The following is a 22,896-nucleotide window of genomic DNA, read 5'->3' on the forward strand; positions in this document are numbered from 1 at the left end:
GCCCCTGGGCATGTGGTCCTGGGGTCTATAAGAAAGCAGGCTGAGCAACATGAGGAGCAAGCCTGTAAGCAGCACTTCTCCATGGCCTCTGCTTCAGCTCCTGCCCTGACTTCCCTCCATGGTGGACCACATCTAGAAGGGGAGGGGAGGAGGAGAGATAATTTCATAACTTAGTTTGTATGCTTGCAATGTCATTTAAACATCAAAACAAGACTGTGCGGAGTACTGACTGGCAAAAGTCTGTGTCCACAAGGAAGGAAAGAAACTGCAGCTCACAAAGCACACCAACTTGGCCAATGTTAAGAAGGCTGCTAAGTGACAGTGCCTGTACTTGGGAGGCAGAGGCAGGAGGATTGCAAGTACTGGGTCAGACTGGTGTACGTTTCGAGATCCTGTCTGAGAAAAACCAGAGCTTCGGGCTGTAACTCAGTGGTAGAGTAATCACATAGCATACGAATTGCCTTGGGTTCTGTCCCTGAGACCTCCAAAAATAAATAAATGGAGGCGGGTTTTCCAGAGTGTACATCCTGTTCACTGCAATCTCCCACTCCCCCAAGATCCCATTACAACATGTAACAAGTAGACAGCCATCTTAAGCACCAAGCAAGGAGAAAAGAAATACAGAGTAGCAAAGTGTGTGCTGGAGAGTTCCGAAGCTACAGCATAAGAAGAGTTTACAGCGGATTTCTGAGTTGGAGGCTAGCCTGGTCTACAGAGTAAGTTCCAGGACAGCCAGGGCTACACAGAGAAACCCTGTCTCGAAAAACCAAAAAAAAAAAAAAAAAAAAAAAGAAGAAGAAGAAGAAGAAGAGCTTACAGTGAGCTTAAGTCTCTGTCCTGTTCCTCTTATCTGAGTCTTGCACTGGAACTAGCGAGGGCAGTGTGCCCTGCCTCTGAACCAGATGTTTAGCAAGCTAGCTGGCCCCGCTGGCAGAAGACAAGCCTGAAAATACAGGCTGGGCTAATTATTTCATTTTTTTTAAGCTGCTGAAATCCTAGTAAAATTGTGTGGGAGTGGGCCAGCAAGACAGCTCAGTGGGTAAAGGGGTCTGCCTCCAAGCCTGACAACCTACATTCTGTCCCTGGGACACACCTGGAAGAAGGAGAGAATGAATCAACTGCTATAGGTTGTCTGACCACCCCACTTGTACGAATAAATAAATACTGTTTTTGTTTTTTGTTTTTTTATAAGGGATCATTTATGCTACGTATATGAGTATCTGATGCTCTGAGGGCATCAGATCCCATCACAGATGGTTGTAAGCCACCATGTGGTTGCTGGGAATTGAACTCAGGACCTCTGGAAGATCAGTCAGTGCTCTTAACCTCTGAGCCTAGGTGTTTGCCTAATTTAATCCCAGCACTCCCACTTGGGAGGCAGATAGTGAAACCCTTTCTCAAAATTTTTAAAATTATATTTATTCATTTATGTGTATGAAGGTCAAAAGACAACCTGTAGGAATCGGTTCTCTCCTTCCAACATCTCAGTCCCAATGGCAGAATTTAGGTCGGCAGTCTTGGTGGCAAACCCTTTTCCTTATTGAGCTGTCTGGCTGTCTCACTCCCATACAATTTTGCTAGTGTGTCCCCTGCTGCTAGTGTTTCAACCTTAATATGCACCCCCCCCCCCAGGGAATTCTGAAGCTTCCTATAACTTAGAAACTCCCAGCATACCTTGGACAGGTGCAGATGTGGGATATAAAAACCAAAAAGGAAACTCAGGGTGGCTTAGAACAAAGTTCATTCTTGAACATTCTTGAACAGGGACCTAGGATGATGTGCTTCCAGTCCTTGCCTTTGGGGCTAGAGAGATGACTCAGCATTTAAGAGGACCCAGGTTTGATTCCCAGCACCACATGGAGGCCAACAGCCATTTGTAACTTTAGTATCTGGGGATCTGACAACCTTTCTTCTGGTCTCCACCAGGTATGTACATATGGCACAGTCTTACATGCAGGCAAAATACCACATACATAATAATAACAATGAAATATCTTTTTTAAAAGCCCTTGCCTTCCTCTTCTATACCAAAGCCTTAGCTTTGAACTAGATTAGACTGTTGGGAGACACCTAAGGGGTACAGAGAGAGCAGTGTCCCAGTACTGGAGACACTCCTGGGCTCTGAGTTGATCACTGGACTATCTCACAGCAAGACTTTAACACACACACACACACACACACACACACACACACACACACCTTTTACTTTCTAATTCCCAACCCACGAGTCTTTTTACCCTGCTGGCAGAAAGGAAATTAATATACAACTTGACAAACTCACGTGTCTATGTCTGCATCGGATTCCCACAGTACGATAACCCCAAAGCTGAGAAAAGTTTCCTCAAACTCACCGGACTGTGTAGGCTTTGCAGCAGCCAGGAGTTCAGTATAGCAATAGTGAGGAAAATCGAGATGCAGCTATCTAGGGGAAAATATTAGTTGCCAAAGCCACTGAGCAATCTAGAGCCACCATCCTGCCTCTTCATTAGAGCCACCACCTCACTTACCACTACAGAGTCCTAGAGTCCCGCTGGCCTCAGAGAAAGACTTCCCCAAGCCAGCTCCAGCGGCTTCTGGCAGTCTCTAGAAACTCAGTGACTTTTGCCGACAGGGGTTTTGGTTTTCCTGGGCTTACATCTTTGTTTTAAGTGGCGGTGACAAGGGTTTGAGTTGCATACAACCTTAGTCCCAGATGTATATCTCCATTACAGTTATATATCAGGAAGTCCTTCTATAGCTGTGTGTGTATGTACACAGCTTCATAGGTGCACATGTGCCTGGGTTCTCTGAGTCCCTGTATCCATCCAGACTAAGTGCTGTGTACTTGTAGAAACCACAAGTATACCTAACCTACCGAGGAGGACTAGAATCAACCAAGGGTTTCCATTTCTACTTGCTTAGGGTATTGTTCTCTAAATAAGAATATTAAGGGTGGGGGAGGGGTGGCACAGTGATTCGAGGCACAAGCCTGAGGATCTGACCCCCCCCCCCCCCGCCACAACACACAAAGTGGAAGGAGAAAACCAACTCTCACAAGTTGTCTTCTGACCTCCACAAGCATGGCCATACATATATACAAAACAATATATGTAATAAAAACATAAATAAACACATTGCCTGTCTACCTTTTGGATAAAATCAAGTGTAAAACCTAAGTGCATTAGGGAAGTACATGTAGTGGCACAGACCGCTAGTCTCGCTAGGCACTGAAGTAGGAGGATAAGAGTCAAAGCCAGCCTGGGCCACCATAGACCCTGTCTCAGAAACAAACCAACAAACATTAAAATAAGAATACATTAGGGGGTTCCACAGTTTCCACTGTGACCCAGGCTGCTGTGCTGCTCCCTTGGTTCACACCCTGTGACCTTGGGGCTCAACAGGAACTCTCAATGACAGCAACCCTTCAACACGGAATGGCAGTTGCTTTCCTGTACCTCAACACCACCCACCCTGCCACCAGGAGGATCTGCTTGCAGAGGAAGCTGAAGGCCTACAGGCTACACCAGTGGACTGCAATTGAGGGAGAAGGTTGCCCTCCCCAGCACCAGCTCCAAGGGCTACTCTGTGGACAGCAGAACCCCCTTTCTGCAGGGCTGTGGCCTCACTGCCGCCTGAGGCTGCTGCCTTCGAGGTAGTAGATACAAAGAGGGTGACCTTCCAACAATGACTGACAAATGAATGGGACTGTTTGGTCATTGTGGGAAATTTATAACTGAAGTGGGAAGGAACTCTATGGCTCTTTAGCACCTATAAGCTTTCAAAACTGAATCCAAAACACAAAAACTTTTTAAAATGGGATGATGATGATATAATTATTTATTATTATGTCATCATCATCACTGTTATTTCCAAATGCTAGTAAGCAATTAAAAGCAGATTTAACGTAAGTAGCTTTTTTTTTTCACCTGTTAATTTGACCTGGCAATTAAAAGTGGTAAATCTTGTTGGCCAGGGCTAGAGAGATGGCTCAGTGTCACTTGCTACTCTTCCAGAGGCCCTGGATTCATTCCGTTTCTAGCACTCCGGAGGCAGCTCACAACTTGTAACTTCAATTTTAGGAGCTCCATCGCCCTCTGCTGGTCTCCCTTGGCACTGCATGCACATTGATGTCTATACCTACATGCAGAGGAAGCAAATAGCTGTATCATAAAAATTAATAAACCTTTTGGGAAAAAATAATAAACTTTAAAAATATTCTTCAGAATGCTGTTTTGACAAAAGGAATGCAAAGGCATTGGAATAGTTGAATGATCTGAAACAATGTTTGAAAAGAAATTATGGGTGTAATATTAATAGCCTACGCAGCAGCACCCTGTCTCCGGATACCCTGCAGTACTTGGTCATAGCAGTTGAGCAGGTGGAAAGGTCTCCGCTGGTTCCTTCTGAAGTTATCTTCCAGTTTGGGTATGCAGAGACCCTCCATCTACTGCTTTCTCTCACGAGCTATTTCAATGACAAGGAGACCCTTACAGATTATAGTTTTGAGGAGCACATCTGTCTCAATTCCAGTGTAGTCACGCTGTATCAAACCTCAAACCTCAAATCTAATATGTGTGCTTTGCCATTGTGAAAAAATGCTACCGCTCCCAAAGCAGAATTCCAAGTACAGATGCGGCTGCACGAAGAAGTGTTATCCTTGGCTCGCTCCAGAGACTTGTTTTGTATGGGGTTCTGAAGAATCTCAACAGGGACATTCTTCAGAGCTGTCAAACTAGGGAAGAATGTGACCCGCCAAAGGTGGACATCACACCCCACTAGCTCGGAGGAGCTGGAGGACATTCTTGGCTCCACGGTACCTTCCTGTGGGGGTGACTGTGTTTATAATTAGGTAGGCAAGTTCTTGATCTAAAATGCTCTCAAAGCTGGGCAGAGTGACACACACCTTTAATCTCAGCACTGGGGAGACAGAGGCAGGTGGCTCTCTGTGAGTTCAAGGCCAGCCAGGACTTCAAGGATATAAGTCATATTAAAATATAGGCTGGTTGGGCTGAATTTGTCCTTTTAAAATGTTTTTTTTACATTTATTTATTTTGACAGGGGGAGGGAATGCTTGCCATGGCCAAGTGGAGGTCAGAGGACAATTTGTGGGAGTGAGTTCTCTCCCCTCTACTATGTGGATTCTTGGAATTTCCATCAAGCCCGGGGAGCAAGCAAGCACCATTTCCCCACTGGGCCGTCTCACTGGTCCTTAACTTGTCCTTTGACACATTAAACTTCAAGATAATGTGGGTTCTTTTTTAAATCACAAGGAATTTGTTACAGTAAACATTTTTGTGCCATTTGACAGAACTCAGAATGATTTCTTTGAAACAGGTTCAAACCTAAAAATAAAATCAAATAAAACTAAGTCAGCCAGAAAAAAAGTCTCTATTTTAAAAAGAAAAAAAAATCAAACCACCAAAAGATACATTTTATATAATAACAAAATACAAAAATGAAGTCAGCTTGGTCTGGAGAGATGGCCCAGCCATTAAGAGAACTTACTGCCTTTCCAAAGGAACACACATGCTGAAGCACTGGTTGCGCTTTCAGGGGACCCAGGTTCGAGTCCCAGAACCCACACAACAGCTCACTACCATCTCTAACTACAGTTTTGGGGTCCAACAACTCTTCCAGCCTCGGCAGGCACCAGGTGTGTGTGTGTGTGATACATTAACATCTATGCAAGCAGGGCACCCACACACATAAATAGTTTCGAAAATCGAAGCCAGCTGACAGAAGGAAGGAGACAATCAGGTAGTAAGTGTGAGAAACTTCTGCGTGTCCATGTCTTCTCTTTCGCTGTTACAAACTTAAAGTAGATTTAATGAGAATTAAGATGCTCTCGCAAAACTTACTAGGAAGTTAACAAAAATTACTAAAAACAATTTAAATACCCATTGATGTTTAAATAAACAAAATATCTCACTATACTTTCTGTCTTGCTGTGGTCTCTTTCTTATATATTAGTGCGTGTCCAGCCTTTACTGGCTGAGCCATCTCTCCAGCCATGGTCCGTTTCTTAATACTGTATTGATTCTCATTAGGTGGATATGGTACGTAAATTTTCTCTGAAGTCATGGGCCTACTTTATCACAATATTTATATTTTTACACTGGAGGTATCCTACCAGACAGGGGAAAAAAGAGCATGGCATAATTAGTAAAATTCCTTGACTTATTAAATCAAATTACAAGCCATCCAAGGATGTTAGGTTCTGATCATCTAACATTTTCCAGGTATCGTTTTGAAGTTATGCTCTACCTCAGTGAAGTTCCCTCTGTGAGTCAGAAATGTTTCAACTCTGAAAACATCTGCAGGAGGACCAGTTGTTTCTCTGAGTAGATGTGTTTCTCAATGGAGCAGATCCAGTTGAGTATAGAAACATTTCTGTGCCCTTCCCCCAGCCTTGAGCAGGCCTGAGAGACCTTGCTTACCACAACAGACCAAGTGATAGGATCTAGGTGGAGTTTCCCACCTTAGCTGCACCGAACACAGAAGCAGAACTGCCCCTGGGTTTGCCTTGAGACATCTCCTCCTGCCATGACCTAGAACAGATTATGGATTATCCCACCCATCTCTGGCTTAAACCACGACAGGTTTTGGGTTGGGCCTTTCCCTTTAAATTGAGAACTGAACATTAAAGCTTTGAGCCTTGATCAGAGAACTTTGTCCTGGCTTCATCTCTTCTCACCCTCGGTCCCCTTTCACTCCCAGCCCCCTTTTCAGGTGAACCCAGTTGATTCGTGGCTGCAGGCAGCTACACATTTCTTTTTTTAAAAAAATATTGTATTGGGTTGGAGAGGTAGCCCAGTGTTTAGAAGCACTGACTGCTCTTCCAGAGGTCCTGAGTTCAATTCCCAGCAACCACATGGTGGCTCACAATCATCTGTAATGGGATCTGATGCCCTCTTCTGCTATCTGTGAAGACAGCTATAGTGTACTCATATAAGATAAATACATAATTATTTCTTTAATTTATTATTAAATTATGGGTGTATGGGTGTTTTGCCTGTATCTGTCAGTGCACTGCATGCACACTTGGTGACTGAAGAGTCCAAAAGAGGGAGTCTGCGCCCCTGGAACTGGAGTGACAGACTGTTGTGAGCTGCCATGTGGGTGCTAGGAATTGAATCCAGGTCTTTTGGAAGAGCAGCAAGTGCTCTTAACTGCCAAGCCAATTCTCCAGCCCCCAAATATTTATCTTGTCTAGGCCCCATAAGAAACTCAGTAACTGTGAAAAGAAAAAAAAAAATATATCAAATAATCTCTACAGGCTCCCAGGTACAAAAACCTGAAGTTTGATCAAAGTCACTTATTAGTTATTATCAGTCATCCTCCCTGAGTGCCTGATTGGCAAAGTACTGTCTGGAAGTCGTGGCAAGGATAATGGGACAGAGGTCTGACTTCTGGGACGGACAGTAGGAAGAGTAAACAGTGAGGTGCTGCTTCCAAGACTGAGAAGGCTTACCTGAGATCTGAAGGATTTTGTGGAGGAGGGGGTATTTGAATACCCACCCCCAAGTATGTAGTTAAGTAATCTGCAAAGTGGGGCTCTACCTGTAGAAGTTCCAGTTTGGAGAGAAGAGCTGAGCTCATACTCTGTCACCAAAGCCTTTCAAGAGAAGCAGGGATGTGACCTGGGGGCGGGGCAGGCCGGAGGGTGGGCGGGGCCAGGTCAGAGGCTCGGGGAGTCCGGTTCAGAGGAAGAATACGAATGTGGGAACGGTTGGCTAAACAGTGGAGTGGGTGGGAACTGAGTGTCCAGAAACCATCTTCTCGGGTTAGGGGTGTGTGTGTGTCTTCGTGGTACAGTGAGTGCCAGCCGAGCCAGGGGCCCTGAATTTCATCCCTAGCACGGGGGTGGGCTAGTGGAGGGGGGCTATAGTTAAGGAAATCACCTCCCTTTATTGTGCCTTTTCATTTGGGGAAAGGTTTGAGTACTGAGCGTACTTTTATAATAAAATAAACCAGTTACAATTTCAGAGCAACCACCTCTTACTTCCAGAAAAAGAGGACAGAGAAGGGTTGAGGAAAAGATGTCACATCTGTCCAGATTTTATGGCCTTTAAGGTCCTCAAACCATATCACTGGTTGGAAGTCTTCAGTAAGTTCTTTCCCCTTGCTTAGAGATCCCTCTGTTTCATGGAGAGCATCGATGTCCACCCCATACCCTGCGTGCTGCAGCCAATCACAGACCTTCACCCCTGCACCAACCCCCCTAGTGAAATGACGACAGGAGAGTAGAAGCTCACCTGGCTTCTAGGGCCAGGCAGCCCTTACTTCTGTAGAATCTGCTTGTATTTTCTGAAAAACGGAACCCTGACTGTGAGCATGCAGGTGATCAAGTCCGTGAGTGCAGCCAAGGCTACTCACCCCTTCTGACTCTGTGCCCAGCCTGAAGAAGGCCCCTTCTAAAACTTGAGGTCAGGTCCAGTGAAATGGACCAAGGCACTTGTTTACCAAGCTTGAGGACCTGTGTTCAATCTCCGATCCATATGGTGGAAGGAGAGAATTCTATTTTTTAAAAAGATCTATTTATTTGTTTTATATAAATGCATACACTGTAGCTGTCTTCACACACATCAGAAGAGGTCATCAGATCCCATTAGAGATGGTTGTGAGCTATTCTGTGGTTGCTGGGAACTGAACTCAGGACCTCAGAAGGAGCAGTCAGTGCTCTTAACCGATGAGCCGTCTCTCCAGACCTGAGAACTAATTCTTACAAGTTGTCCTCTGACTCTTCTTGTGTATCATAACACAAAAGCATAAACAGACACACGCAAAATAAATGAATTAATAAATAAATTTAAATTTAATTAAAATTGGAGTTTAAGAGAACACCATAGGCTCCATCCCTAGCACTGAGAAAACATGCAGCACAAAGCAATGACAACAACTTGGTGTTTCGAGACAGGGTTTCTCTGTGTAGCCATGGCTGGCCTGGAACTTTCTCTGTAGACCAGGATGGACTCATATTCACAGAGATTCTCCTGCCTCTACCTCCCTAGTGCTGGAATTAAAAGTTGTGTACCACCAACACTTGGCTCAACAATTAAAAAAACAACTTAAAAACCACTTTGGGCTAGGCATCTTTAATCCCAGCACTCAGGAGGCAGAGGCAGATGGATCTCTGTGAGTTTGAGGTCAGCCTGATCTACAAAGTGAGTTCCAGGACAGCCAGGGCTATATAGAGAAACCTAGCCTCAAAGAAACAAAATCTAAAACAAAACAACAAAACAACCTGCCCTGCCCCAACACATTTGGAGAAGAAAAGCAGGGCCAAACCGGCTTAAGTTTCACTATGGAAGCTCAAGCTTCCATCAGGTTGGTTACTAACGGGTCCCATACAGTGTTGCTTCTACCCACAGGCCTGCTGGGACAGTAGGGCAAGAGGTGGCCAGAACCTCCCTGCCAGGCTCCTCTTTTTGGATTGCCTTGCCACTTCACCCAGAATGCTGTCCAAACATTGTCCATGTGTGCTGAAACATGACACATGGACCTAGGGCTCACAAGGCCATGCACTTTGGGCTCCTGGCCTGGGACATTTGCTGGCATTGGCTTCCTGCTGGATGTCTGTGGCTTTTGCCCACCCAGCATCCCCACACCCGGGAATGGAACCTGAATGCTGCAAGGTGGGCATTTAACTCAAGGTCCTGTCGTTCCATCTGCGAGCTGGTGGCAGCTGGTGGCAGGTAGCCCAGCTCCATTAAGGCTCTCTGACCTTTCTTCCTGGAATTTGAGTGGGAAGCACAAAGCCACAGAAAAGTGAGCATGAGGTCTTCCAACCAAGAATACACTGACGGGACAAGCTAGTTACTTTTCTGTTTAGGTCCCCTTAGCTGCCTGGTCCCTGTCCTTCCTGACATCTGGGAACTACCCTTTCATGGAGCTAATTCACAGCCTCTCTCTCTAAGTTTCCTTCTCCTTTCAAAAGTCAGCCCAAGAGCCCATTTCTGTTGTTTGCAATGCACCCCCAGCAACTGCCAACCCTCCCACCTCTCCTTCACCTCACTCCTGTCATCGTCACCTGTTTGTCTATACAGTAGTATAAGGTCAGTGAGCCGTAGAACTCTCTGTAGAGATATTAGTGTATTTTCCCAAGGTCACACAACCCAGGAGCATCATGGCCAGAATTTGAACTCAAACTTTGGTATAAAGGCATGATGGGATGATGCACAGCCAAGATGAGTTCAGATGCTTGCCTTCCTGTATGCCACATAAAAACCCAAGTCGTGCTACTGTGTCAGAACTGCATTGACTCTAAGTGAGAGATATGGGCACAGCAATGCCATCTTCTCTGTGTTCTCCAGGCTGCATACATAAGTGTCCGGCCTGGGGTATGCACTAGTTAGATTGGCTGCTAAAAGTGCAAATTACAGCCACCTAGTGAGTAAACACAGTAACTGACGCCTGGTCTAGTCCAAAGATCTACAGCGTCTACGTAGATCCAGACAGAGTCTCAAAAATCTCTCTCTCTGCCCATCTCTCTCACAACACACACACACACACAATGAATGCACACAATGCACACACACACACAATACACACACATAGACACATACATATACACACACAATACAGACACACATATACACACACATAGACGCATACATACACACAATCACATACAACACTCACATACATACATACATAATGCACACACATACACATGTATATACACATACACACAACACACATGTAACACACATATACACAACATACACACACATACACATGTATATATACATACACACAACACACACACACACACATATGCGTATGCATATGGAGGTCAAAGGACAATTTCTAGGAGGTGGTTCTCTCCTTCCACCATGTAGATCCCAGGGATCAAACTCAGGCTGTCAGGCTTAGCAGTGGGTGACTTCACCCAGCAAGTCAGCTCCGTGGTCCCCATACTAGATTTTAAAACATGGACATTTCTCAGTGTCTAGTCTATGGAATGCCTACTAGGATATTCAGATGCCCTTGGAGGTGGGGAGAGCATTGGGCAGGTGTAAATATGCAGCCATTGTGAATCTCTACTGCCTGCTTTTGGAGACGGAACAGAGCTGGGATGTCCACCCCCTTTGGGATGGGAAAGAGAACTGGGTGGGGGAGGGTCAACCAAAACTAAGTATGTCTGAGAATGGCACAAGGAAACTTGCTGCTTTGCATGTTAAAATAAAAAACAAATAGGGCACAGAGACGCTCTATCTGAGGCTCAGCTGAGGTTGTGTGCAGGCCACAGGTTAAGTAGAACCTGGGAGACATTGGTGGGAGACTGTAGAATCTGGAAAAGAGAACAGGTTTCCCAGGCCGCCTTTATTCCCATTCCACTGGCTTCCTCCGCCTTTTGGCTTTCACACTTGATGACACCACCATCCATGTTAGAATTTACAAGACAGGCTCTCCCAGAGCTCATTACCTTAACTTAAAATATTACATAAACACACACACACAAATGTATATATATATATATATATATATATACACATAAATGTGTGTGTGTATATATATAATATATGTATATACATACATATATACATATACGTATATATACATATAAATATATATTGTTGGTAGTATATATATATATGCCATCAACCACCCAGATTTGGCTTCATGTTTGCTTTTTGAAATAGTATCTCTGGATGTAACCCAGGCTATCCCCATGTATTATCATGTTACAGCACCTCCAAACTGTACCAGTGAAGAAAGCAACCTAGAATAGATGAGATAGTTTTACTCTGAAACACCACAGCATTATGTGTTAAGGTTTTTTGTTATTGTTGTTTTGATATTATTTTTTTGTTTTGTTTTTGAGACAGGCTTTTAGTCTGTAGCCTAGGCTGGCCTCAGATTTATAACAATACTCCTACTTCAACCTCCTGTTAATGTTTTTTGTTTTTTTTAAAACCTTAATCAGCTAGGCGTGGTAGAGCGCATGTTTGGTCCCAGCAGTCATGAGGCAGAGGCAGAAGAATCTCTGTGAGTTCAAGGCTAGCCTGGTGTACATAGAAAATTCCAACACAGTCAAAGCTACACAGAGAAACCTTGTCAAAGAACCAAACAAGAGCAGTTCTAATGTCTTACAAAGTCTCCTTATGCCCCTTGACTATTAAATTCTCTAAAGCTTCAGCCCCAGGCCTTCACTAAATTTAGTCATTTGCAGAATGTCATATAAGTAGCATACACAGTGAGTAGACTCACACAGAATTGTAATTAAAAAAAAAAAAACAACATTGAAATGAGCCCACGAGATGGCTGAGTGAGCAAAGGTGCTGGTGCCAAGCTTGACTGCCTGGGTTCAGTCCTCACGCCCCACAGGGTGGGAGAGAGAACCGACTCCTAAAAGCTGTCCTCTGCGCTCTGGACAAGCACTAGGGAACATGTGTGCTCCTCCCTAAATGATGAACATGTAAAAATACAGTGAAATGTTTGGCTTTCCTTTCTGCACTATTCAAAAATGCCTTACCGAAAGTCTGTTCCAGCCCAGGAGTCGCTCAGTGTAAAGCTTCTCAGCTCTTCCACCCAAAACTAAACCAGCAAAACAAAGGGATTGGTTCAATTTCAAAAGAGTAGCAGCCAGAGGGGTCAGAGCACTTGCAGTTCACACATCTCACGTCAGCATGCTCAGGTCACAAAGGCCTCTCAGAACTGGGCTTTCCAAAGTCCCGAGTCAGATGGACTCAGTGGTAAACGCTCTGCGTGCACACAGCCCTGGGTTCAGTTCCTAGCACCAAAACAATACAAATATATATATATATATATATATATATATATATATATATATATATATGAATATGTATATGTATATGTATATAATATATATATACATATATATATATACATATATATATATGTATATATATATATATATATTTTTTTTTTGGTCAGCTCTTCTGGAATTTGGCTCCTTACTGTTTTATCGTGATTCCGTTCTAGCTTCCCTCAGAGTTCACTGCAGGGGAATGACCGTAATGATTGTCTGATTGTGACCTGTGCAAAGAATTGATCTTGATTCCTGGGGTGTGTAGTTAGCATGGGCAGGGGTCTGGACTTGGTCCCTAAAACCCCAAAATAAATAAAACAGACGCTTCACAACTGAGAGCACAACAAACATACATATAATACGAAACCAAACACAGACTTCAGGTAACAACGCCCTCCCCCAAAGTATATACGGCAAACTTGGATATTTTTTTTTCTCTTTTAAAAATGCTGGTTATGACCAACAAAATTGATTTCCTGGCCTGCTGAGGAGTCACAATCTGCTCTGCCACAGTGTCAGCTACTGCTTTAGTAAAGTGTCTGAGTCTCCTGGGGCCTCCCTCCTGAGTCTGGGCAGCTCTTTCTATTGTTGGGTGTGTTGGGGTGTGCATGGAGCCAGATTACTGGACACTTCCTCCTGGGCCGTGGAGTAAGTTGTCATTTTCAGGGAGTACCTCGTGGCAGTTGTAGTGAGTAGGGGTGGTGAGAGATGAGATGTAGATACACTGGTTAGTGGCTAGGCAGCCTTTGTAGTGTTGGCATCCTGCCCTGTGAGTTGGGTCCACTCTGTGGTGACCAGTCAAAACAGGGCATTAGGGCTGGATAGCAGAAGCCTCCCTGAGCCATCTGCCTGGCAGAACTTGTCAGAAGAGCCCAAGGTCATTGAGGAAGGCAAAGGATGTCCACAGGCCCCTGTGCTGAGTGAGTGCTGGGGGAGCCCTGTAGGAGCCCCAGGATAAGTGGATGTATTGTCTCCAGAGAGCAGGGCAAGTCAACCAGGAGGCAACATAATTGCATGCTCTTGTGTCTGTGTGTGTGTGTGTGCACGCGCGCGCATATGCACACGTGCAATATGACTTAACGAGACTAGAAGAACAATAAGTAACAGAATGATGGAGGAGGTTGTAAGTTTGGGGTTGCTTGGTAAGCAAGCACAAGGAGAGGCTTGTCCAAGTCACTAGCTGGGAATGTGGAGACAGAGTAATCTGGTACAGTATGTGGGAGAGCTGTGGCCATTCTGTGTGGGTATCCTCCTGCCCTGCCCCCCAGCCTGGCACAGCAGGCCTTGTGATCCCAGCTGGGTGGGTGGGTGGGTGCTCTTTATGGGGTTACTTAATTATCCTTCCAATTTATGAAGTGAATGATGGAATAGGCAGTACTGTTTGTCATTTGCCCCATTCCCCCCCCCCATGAAGACTTTAACCTTTTCTCAGTCTAATCAAAATTAATGAGAGAACCCTAGAAAGCTATGATGGGAAAGGCACAAGGTCCTAGCACAAGGTCACACTTTGTAGTTTTAGCTTTCGGTTTATGAGAATCTTATGTAGCCTAGGCTGGCCCAGAACCCAACACATAGTGGAGAATGACACTAGATCTTCCCACCGCTACCCGTCAAGTGCTGGGCTTATCAGCCCCGCCGGGCTGCCCTGACCTTGTAGGCTCTTTACAGTTCTGACTTCTCAGGCCTGGAGTTTGAGGCCTTACCTAATTTCTGTGAGCACAGCAGCCTTTGGGGAACTTGCTGCGTAGTTTCTACCTCCCACCTGCTTCCCAGCATTTATGACTTATGAATATTTATGAGATAGCTTTAGAATGCAAAGTTTAGAAGTCTTTGGCTTCCTGGTCTGTGAGCGTGTTTGTGAAGAGAATGTTACCCTAGTTATCCAGTTCTTGGCAAAAGGAACTTTTTTACTATTTCCCTTTCAGTGTAGGAGGAGTTTAAAGCCATAATGAATTCAGACTTGAAAGGACTAAGATCATAATTTCTAGGTGACTTTGTTAGCTTTTTCCTTTGTTCAAATGCCTACCATATTCTTGCCTTCTCTTTCTTTTACTCTCTTTTTCCCTCAAGATCTAATATAGCCCAGGCTGGCCTCAAACTTGCTAAATAGCTGGGAATGGCCTTTAACCCATGATCCTTTGCCTCCACCTCCCAAAAGCTGGGGTTAAAAGCGTGAATCACCATGCCCCATCCACCTCTTTCCAGCAGCCATGCTTCTTGCGGTTGAAAAGTGGGGACAGTGACAAGTGTGATTCTGCTAAGCACACAGACACAGACTCCATTTCTACAGGAACCTGCAGTTTTCCCTCTGCAGTCCCGCAAAGGTTCACATTTCCTTTTCTCCTTGGTCTGGAATATAGGTCAGAACATTTTCTTTAGAGAAGGAGCCCATTCTGAGTGATGCGCGCCCTCCCTCCTTCGGAACATCCCTCTCCCTCTCAGCTGCTTCAGGTAGTCAGAGGTTCTGCCTGCCGAGGTCCATCCAACCTGCCTGCTTTCTCACAGCTGCTAGTCACACAAGACAAAAACAATATACCCCGCCCTCCAGCAGCAGCACATTTGAGAGGCTAAACCAGTACGGAGTTCACCTGTTTACGTCATCCTGATTAGAATGGTGGCGGGCAACCTCGGTGCTTTAGAATCACTTGGAAGACCCCAGGTCTTTCAACACACAGCTAGGGCGGACTACTGCAGGGGCCAGCAGTGCAGCCGTCCGTTCGTTTATTGCTCATTCCAACTAGGTCTTCCCCCCCCCCCCTTTTTTTTTTCGCCTATCTTTCCAACGCGATAAATTCTAAACACTACGTCACAATGCCATGGTCGTAAGAATAGATTGGGGAATGGAAGAGGAGGGGTTGACGGGGTGTGGGGGAAGGAGAGGACTTGATGGATATTCAGAAAGAACTTTGCCCTGGACTCACGCTCCCTCTGTTCTGAAACAAACGCAGTGCTCCGGAAGTCTTTTCGCCCTTCCACTGACTTCCAGAGGAGAACCAACATAACCATCCCTTTGTTAACGCTCGACAGAGGCTGACTTGCTCCGGGTCCTCCGCAGCCAGGGGCACGTGCATGCCTGTGCTTGTGGGGATGGCATCTCTGGCGTGTTTACCCGGTTGTGGAGGCGACCGCCGGCGCCCTCTACTGGACTGAGATGAACGTTCCTCCGAGTGTAACAATTGTCGCCTGTGGATGAGCTAATGGATTCACATTGAGCTCGCAGAAAGGACACGGTGTCGTGGGGATCCCCGGACAGTCCTCTGACTGGCATACCACTGGCTTGCCTAGGGATGTTATTTCTTTGATTGTGGACGTGTGTGGGGGGCGGGGGAGGAGGGTAAAGGAATAAAGAAAATTGGACGGTATTGGCTAAGAAACCGAGCGCTGTGCTTCTCAGTCTTTGGGGCGTGTGCTTATGGTGCATAGTATCCGCTGGTGGGGCGTTGTGCGGTAAAGGAGACACTGATACAGGGGTGTAACTCCCACTGATTAAGAGAGTCACGCGTTTAAAGGCAGACAGAATTGTTCCAAGAATCCCACATATGTCAGAAAGGAAAGGAAAGGCACAAACAATTGAAAGATGTGATAAATATTTTTAAAGGCGTCAATCAAGACACAAAACCTTTTTCTTTAAGGGGTTTGCTCACCCAGGGGGAAGATTTGATGGTACTCACAGACTGGAGTTTCACACCCGCATCTTCCTCGCCGGTGAGAGCTTGCTTCCCCAGGTTGGCTGGTCCTCAGGACACAGGTGCTGCTGTTGTGGCTGCACGCATCCTAAGTGTGGCGACTCCACCTTCCAGCTAGAATCCCATCCAAGGTTCTCACCCAGAGGCCCCAAGGCACACTTCTTTCATCCTTGTGCCTTCCCTCGTTCTCTCAGAGTCCGGAGCAGCGAAGAAGAAATGAAGAACCCGGGATCTGCCTCGGTCTGTCCTTTCTCACTGCTGCATCTCCTCTAGGGCTGCAGAAAGTGCAGTAGCGGAGCTGGCTGGGGCTCCTCGCGGTTGCCACGGTAACCAGGAGCAGGCGCCTACCCTGGTGGCTGGGGAAGGCTGTGGAGGAAAGGTAAAGGATAAACGATGACGCGTTGGCCTCTCTCCTGGGCATCGGTTGAGCCTCAAGTGACCCAAAGGAAATGAAGCTCCAGCACACTGCCACCCAGATAACTCGTTCTTTAGATTCAAGCCTAAACCACTCCTCTATCGGTTTTTCTCCTTCTTTCCCTCCCCAGTCAACACACATAGGAACATCATAAGGATTAGAAATTCCAGCATTATCCCAGGCTCCCTGCCCCAGAGGATCCTGCTGTACACAGAACAGAATGTTTGCCAGGCTTGCTCTTGAAAAACAACTCCCAGCGGGTGCCAGCTGGGGGTGAGCTGGGGGGGGGGGGGTCTAGAGAAGGGACCAAAGGATGGTGATGAGAGGGTCACTTAAATCTCTTTGAGCCATAGGATGAAAGATGCAAAGTTGTCTTAGAATGCTTATCAAATTAAGTTGTTCTTGCTACAATGTTAATTATGATCATTATGGTGGTGAACGCAGGCTTTGATCCCCAAAGACACAATCCAAAGGCCACAACCCCAAGTGATAAAATATCTCTAAATTTTAACCCCTGAAAGATTAACACCTTAACAATATAATTACTCTGGAAAATAATTTGATTTCTTTTTCTTCTTTCCTTTTTTTTTTTTTTTTTTTTTTTTTTTTTCGAGACAGGGTTTCTCTGTGTAGTCCTGGCTGTCCTGGAACTCATTCTGTAGACTAGGCTGGCCTCGAACTTAGAAATCTGCCTGCCTCTGCCTCCCAAGTGCTGGGATTAAAGGCATGCGCCACCACTGCCCGGCTCTTCTTTCCTTTTTTTTTTTTTTTTTTTTTTTTTTTTTTTTTTTTTTTTTTTTTTTTTAACAGGCTAGAGTCTCATTAAATATGGAAGGCTGGTCTTTGAACTTGCTGTATATTAATAGTTAAGGGTGACTTTGAACTCCTGACCCTCAAACAAACAAAAACAACAATAAAATACTAGAGAGAAAATTTTTTAAGTGAAGAACTGAGGAAGCAACTCAGTAGATGGGTTCTTACTCAGTATGTATAAGGTCCTGAGTTCTGTATCCAAAGATGGGAAAAAAGGAAAAGCGAAAGCAAAAAAAAAAAATAATAAATTAGACAAAAAAAAAAGTGTACTTCAAGAATAGATCAAGCCAGGTGTAGTGGTGCATACACTTGGGAGACACAGGCAGGTGACTGTCTGTGAGTGTGAGACCAGCCTGATCCACAGAGTTTTAGGACAGCTGGACCTGAATAGTGAGATGCTGTTTCCAAATGAAACAAAACAAAACAGTAGGTCAAAGGACTGAAAGGGCTCAGTGGTTAAGAGCATTGACTGCTCTTCCAAAAATCTAGGCTTGAGTCCTAGCACCTCCATGATGGTTAACAGCCATCTGTAACTCCAGCTCCAGGGGACCCAACACCCTCTTCTAGTCTCCATGGACAATGGCATGTACCTAGTGCATACATACAGACATACATACATGCAAGTGAAACACCTGTACACATTATGTGTATGTGTGGAGAGAGAGAGAGAGAGAGAGAGAGAGAGAGAGAGAGAGAGAGAGAGAGAGAGAGAGAGAGAATAGAGGGCTGGTGAGGACTCAGCAAAGAAAGGTACTTGCTGCTCAGACTGACAACCTGAGTTTGGTTTCCAGAACCCACATGCTAGGAGAGAATGGAACCCTCTGACCTCCTAATACTCCCCCACAAAATAAATAAAATTAATGAATTAAACATAGATCAAAAGCAATTTCATGAAAGTAGTCCACAAATGCTGGCTAACTTCCATGATCATTAACTATAAAATCCTGCATTGTGGTGATGCATAGATCTCCTGGGATAGCCCATTTCCATCCACAGATCTCCTGGGATAGCCCATTTCCATCCATTTTCCATTCAGCGTGGCTCTTTTGACAATTCCTCTGGGATTCTATACACACTGACAAGAGCATTTCCTATTAAATATCCCCATCTCCTGGGGATGCTTCTGGGTTGTTTTGGGCATATGCATCCATTCCACATGTTCTCATATAGACCACAGGTTGACAACAAACCTGGCGAGTGGCAACAGTATTGCCTAAATGGCTTCTTGTCCTACTGTGCCTGTAATTATTTTCCAAGCGGTTAGTTAGAAGCTTGGCTGGCTTCTTCAAGCTAATACAGCTTGTAATTCATTAAAAGCTCCTGGAATTTCATCAGCTGGATGGAATGCCAATGTAGATAAATGATCTGTTTGTTTGTTTGTTTGGTTGGTTTTTTTTTGAGACAGGGTTTCTCTGTATAGCCCTGGCTGTCCTGGAACTCACTCTGTAGACCAGGCTGACCTCAAACTCAGAAATCCACCTGCCTCTGCCTCCCAAGTGCTGGGACTAAAGGCGTGCGCAACCACTGCCCAGTTATTTAATTTTTTTTTTTTTTAAAGATGGGGTCTCTCCACATAGCCCTGGCTGTCCTAGAACTCACTATATAGACCAGGCTGGCCTCAAACTCGAAGAGATCCTCCTGCCTCTGCCTCCCGAGTGCTGGGATCAAAGGCATCAAAAGCATGTACCACCACCTGGCTTTTTCCTTTTTTTAAAGACAGAGTCTGTGTGGCCCAGGCTGATCTCAAACTTGAGTTTTCTTGCCTCTGCCATGGGAGTGCTGAGGAAAATGAAGCCTGTTTACATGACATTTTCATATCGCTTTCCTTGATCACCTGACCTCTCTAACAAATGCATATTGGGCTGAATGGGACAAAAATAAACTTTATTGGTAATACTTTGACATTTATTTACCAAATGCTTGCTCATTCCTGATTCCAAATCTATCATGATTCTGTGATACATCTGGAATGTTCTGTACTTTTTTTTTCTACAAAATTAACCAAACGTTCAAACACATATACTTATTAAATGATTTGCTGTATAGTCATTAATGCATGATTAGGTAAATAAGTTTCAGAATTTTCAGATCTGTGGGACATGAATTGTTTATATCTGGTTAAAAAAAAAACACAGTGGGGACAAATGTTGGCCAAAGGGAAGCATGGACTACTTTTCTTAACAAATTTACATAGTAGGCGGTGGGTCTCTCTGCTTTGACAGTCAAATCCCTGACTGAGAATAGTTTACCATTTACTGTGCTTCTCACGCTGAGGGAGCCCTGTATCAGCTAGAATCTTTGCTTCAGAATGCCAGTGGGCTTGTTGAATTCTTTTTATTCTCTTATAAAGTGTGAGAAGTCTTTTTTCTGAGGTGGGGTTCTTGAGACCGACTCCAAACCCACTGTCTTCCTGCCTCGGTGTCCTGAATGCAGAGCCTGTGTAAACCAGCTAAGGGACAACCTTTTGAAGGAGCATGGTGTTGTATGAAAGAGTAGAGAGTAGTAAGAAAATAATTTGACAATTGTGTTGTGTGCGCCTGAGAATGCGTTGATTTAGTCTCAGAATCCAACTTTCAGCTGGGCAGTGGTGGCGCACGCCTTTAATCCCAGCACTTGGGAAGCAGAGGCAGGCAGATTTCTGAGTTCAAGGCCAGCCTGGTCTACAGAGTGAGTTCCAGGACAGCCAGACAGCTAGAGATACACAGAGAAACCAAAAAAAAAAAAAAAAAAAAAAAAAAAAAAAAAAGAATCCAGCTTTCTTACATCAGGAACTGTTTTGACTTTCAGGATTTCAACATCCAGGATTCTAATCTTCCTTCTTTCCTGCTTGCTTCCTTCCTTCTTTGCTTCTTTCTCTTTCTTTCTTTCTTTCTTTCTTTCTTTCTTTCTTTCTTTCTTTCTTTCTTTCTTTCTTTCTTTTTTGAGACAAAGTCTCACTATGTAGCCCTGACTGGTCTGGAACTTGCTATGTAAACCAGACTGGTCTCAAACTCAGAGATCTGTCTGCCTTTGCCTCTAGTGCTGGGACTAGAGGTATGCATCACCATGAGTTAGTTTTGAGATAGAGTCTCCTGTAGTCAGGCTGGCTTTGAACTGCTAATCTCCCTGCTTCTGCTTCCCTGGTCTTACAGTTCCATATTCCTAGAATTGTCATTTTAGAAACTTTGATCTTTGAGGAGTTCAACTTTCAGGATTTGGGCATTTAGAATTCATCCTCTTTTGAAGTGGCAGGGACCTTGGAGATTGACACCTGGCTCCCTACAAGAGGTTTAAAATTGAAGAGCCCCCTTCTAGGGTTTAATTTATAAGCCTCTTTCCAGTTCTGGGAGCACACCTTGGTGCTAGAGTAGTGCCTGTCAGATTCCCAAACAGCTCCCTGCATTGTCGTGGATCATGGAACTTGGGGGAAAAAAATCTGCCAATAACACTGAAGTAAGTTAGATGGAAGACAGGATAATTAGACACACTCCTATGAGCATGGACTTAACACAGTGTGGCACTGTAGTCAAGAGAGGAAGGGACCCTGTGGGCTTTTCTGTTTAAGGTCACTGACCTCAGCCTGGTTTTCATAGCAAGTTCTAGGCTGGCTGATGCTCGGTTGGAGAAAGCAGAAGGTTCATTGAGAACTCTCCGAAGAGGACAGACCTTTAACTCTGATTCAGTGAGAAAGAGGATCTTGCTTCTCCCCACTGGGGATTCTTTAGTTTTTTTTTTTTTTTTTTTTTTATCATCGCATAGGGTTCCCTGCATTTCCATAGATGTCAGTGTGAGGTTTGGAGTTGACAATTTGGGGGCTGTGGCTCGGGGAATCCCCGCTCTGTCTGTTCTCACTGGAGTGAGCAGTCGCTCAGCTCCCGTTCTAGATTAAGGGAAGGGAACCCTGGCCTTTCTTGGTTCTGCCATTTAATCCTCTTGTCAGCCTATAAAAATTTACATTTACTAATTACAGATTAAAGACCTGTGAGCACAAACAAGAAGTGACTTGCTTGTGACTCAGTCACTTTTATACAGTAGGGTAAGTGCTAAGCCTACAGTTCCTACCCACAGCAATTGAATACCACAGCTGGCAATGCCCACTGAGCCATCTGGCCATGTCCCTAGAGTATCCTGAGGGAACTCCTGCAACATCAAACGTCTCTGATCATCTCTCTGCCTTTCCTTACGCTTTCATCTATATCTTTTTCTTAATTAAATTTGAGCCAAGATTGGTATCACATGCCTTTAATCCCAGCACTTGGGATACAGAGGCAAACAGCTCTCGGAGTCCAGGGTCAGTCTAGTGTACATAGCAAGTTCCAGGCCAGCCAGGGATACATGGCGAGACTCCACACCCTGCCAAATTAAATAGTTATCTTAGAACATTTGGAAAATGTAGAAAAAAAACATGGGACATGACAGTGCAGCTGTAATCCCAGTGCTCAGGAGGGGCAGGCAAGAGGATCAGAAGTTCAGAGCTATCCTCAGCTCCCTACCCAGTGAGTTTAAGGCTAACCAAAGCTTCATAAAGCTTGTCTTTTTTAAAAGTGTTTTGGGGTGCAGCTGGGAGGTGGACATCAGAGTCTTAGCACTCAGGGGGCAGCAGGAGCATTGCTGAAGGTTCATCATCACCGTTGACCAAGTTAAGAATCTTGCTTGTGGTTTCCAGAGAGCTTCCTCTATAAGTTGTCTTGGTTGTGATGTTTTGTCACAGCAATGGAACAGTAACTAACATAAGACCCTACCTCAAATTATATATATGTTATATATAATATATAATTTATAATACATGATACATAATACATAATATAATATAAACTGTATACTGTATACTATATGATGTAATATGTAATATATAATGTATAATATATGACATATATGTTGTATATTATATGTTGTATATTATATATTTATTATATATATTATGTTATACTATATATAAAATACATGATACATAATACATAATAGAAATAGAATTTATTTGGGCTTATGTTTCTAGAGGGGTATGACATCACTATAGCAGGGAATCATGGGTAGCTGGAACAGCTCCCACATCTCAAACCTCAAGCAGGAAGCAGACCAAGTGAACGGAAACCTCAAAGCCTGCTCCCAGTAACACACTTCCTCCAGCACAGCCACAACTCCTGAACCCACCCAGAGAGCACCAACTGAGGACAAGTGTTCAGATGCCAGAGCTTGTGCTTGTGGGGGGGCATTCTCAGTCAAACTTCCACGGGCCTCATTGCTTTTCC

General features: G+C 44.6%; 1 protein-coding gene across 2 annotated transcripts in view; it reads right to left on the bottom strand.

The window, feature by feature from the left end:
* Window positions 1-16,767, bottom strand: part of Mical3 (microtubule associated monooxygenase, calponin and LIM domain containing 3) — a 194,537-nt gene extending 177,770 nt beyond the window's left edge. Inside the window, exon 1 of one of the 2 annotated variants that reach the window (XM_076940475.1) lies at window positions 16,426-16,767. The gene's annotated coding sequence lies outside the window, so the exon portion shown is untranslated. The remainder of the gene's footprint in view (window positions 1-16,425) is intronic. The other variant, XM_076940486.1, reaches the window with a different exon arrangement.
* Window positions 16,768-22,896: the final 6,129 nt, after the last annotated feature.

Source organism: Arvicanthis niloticus, chromosome 9 (assembly GCF_011762505.2).
Source record: "Arvicanthis niloticus isolate mArvNil1 chromosome 9, mArvNil1.pat.X, whole genome shotgun sequence".
In the NCBI taxonomy this organism is placed as follows: Eukaryota; Metazoa; Chordata; class Mammalia; order Rodentia; family Muridae; genus Arvicanthis; species Arvicanthis niloticus.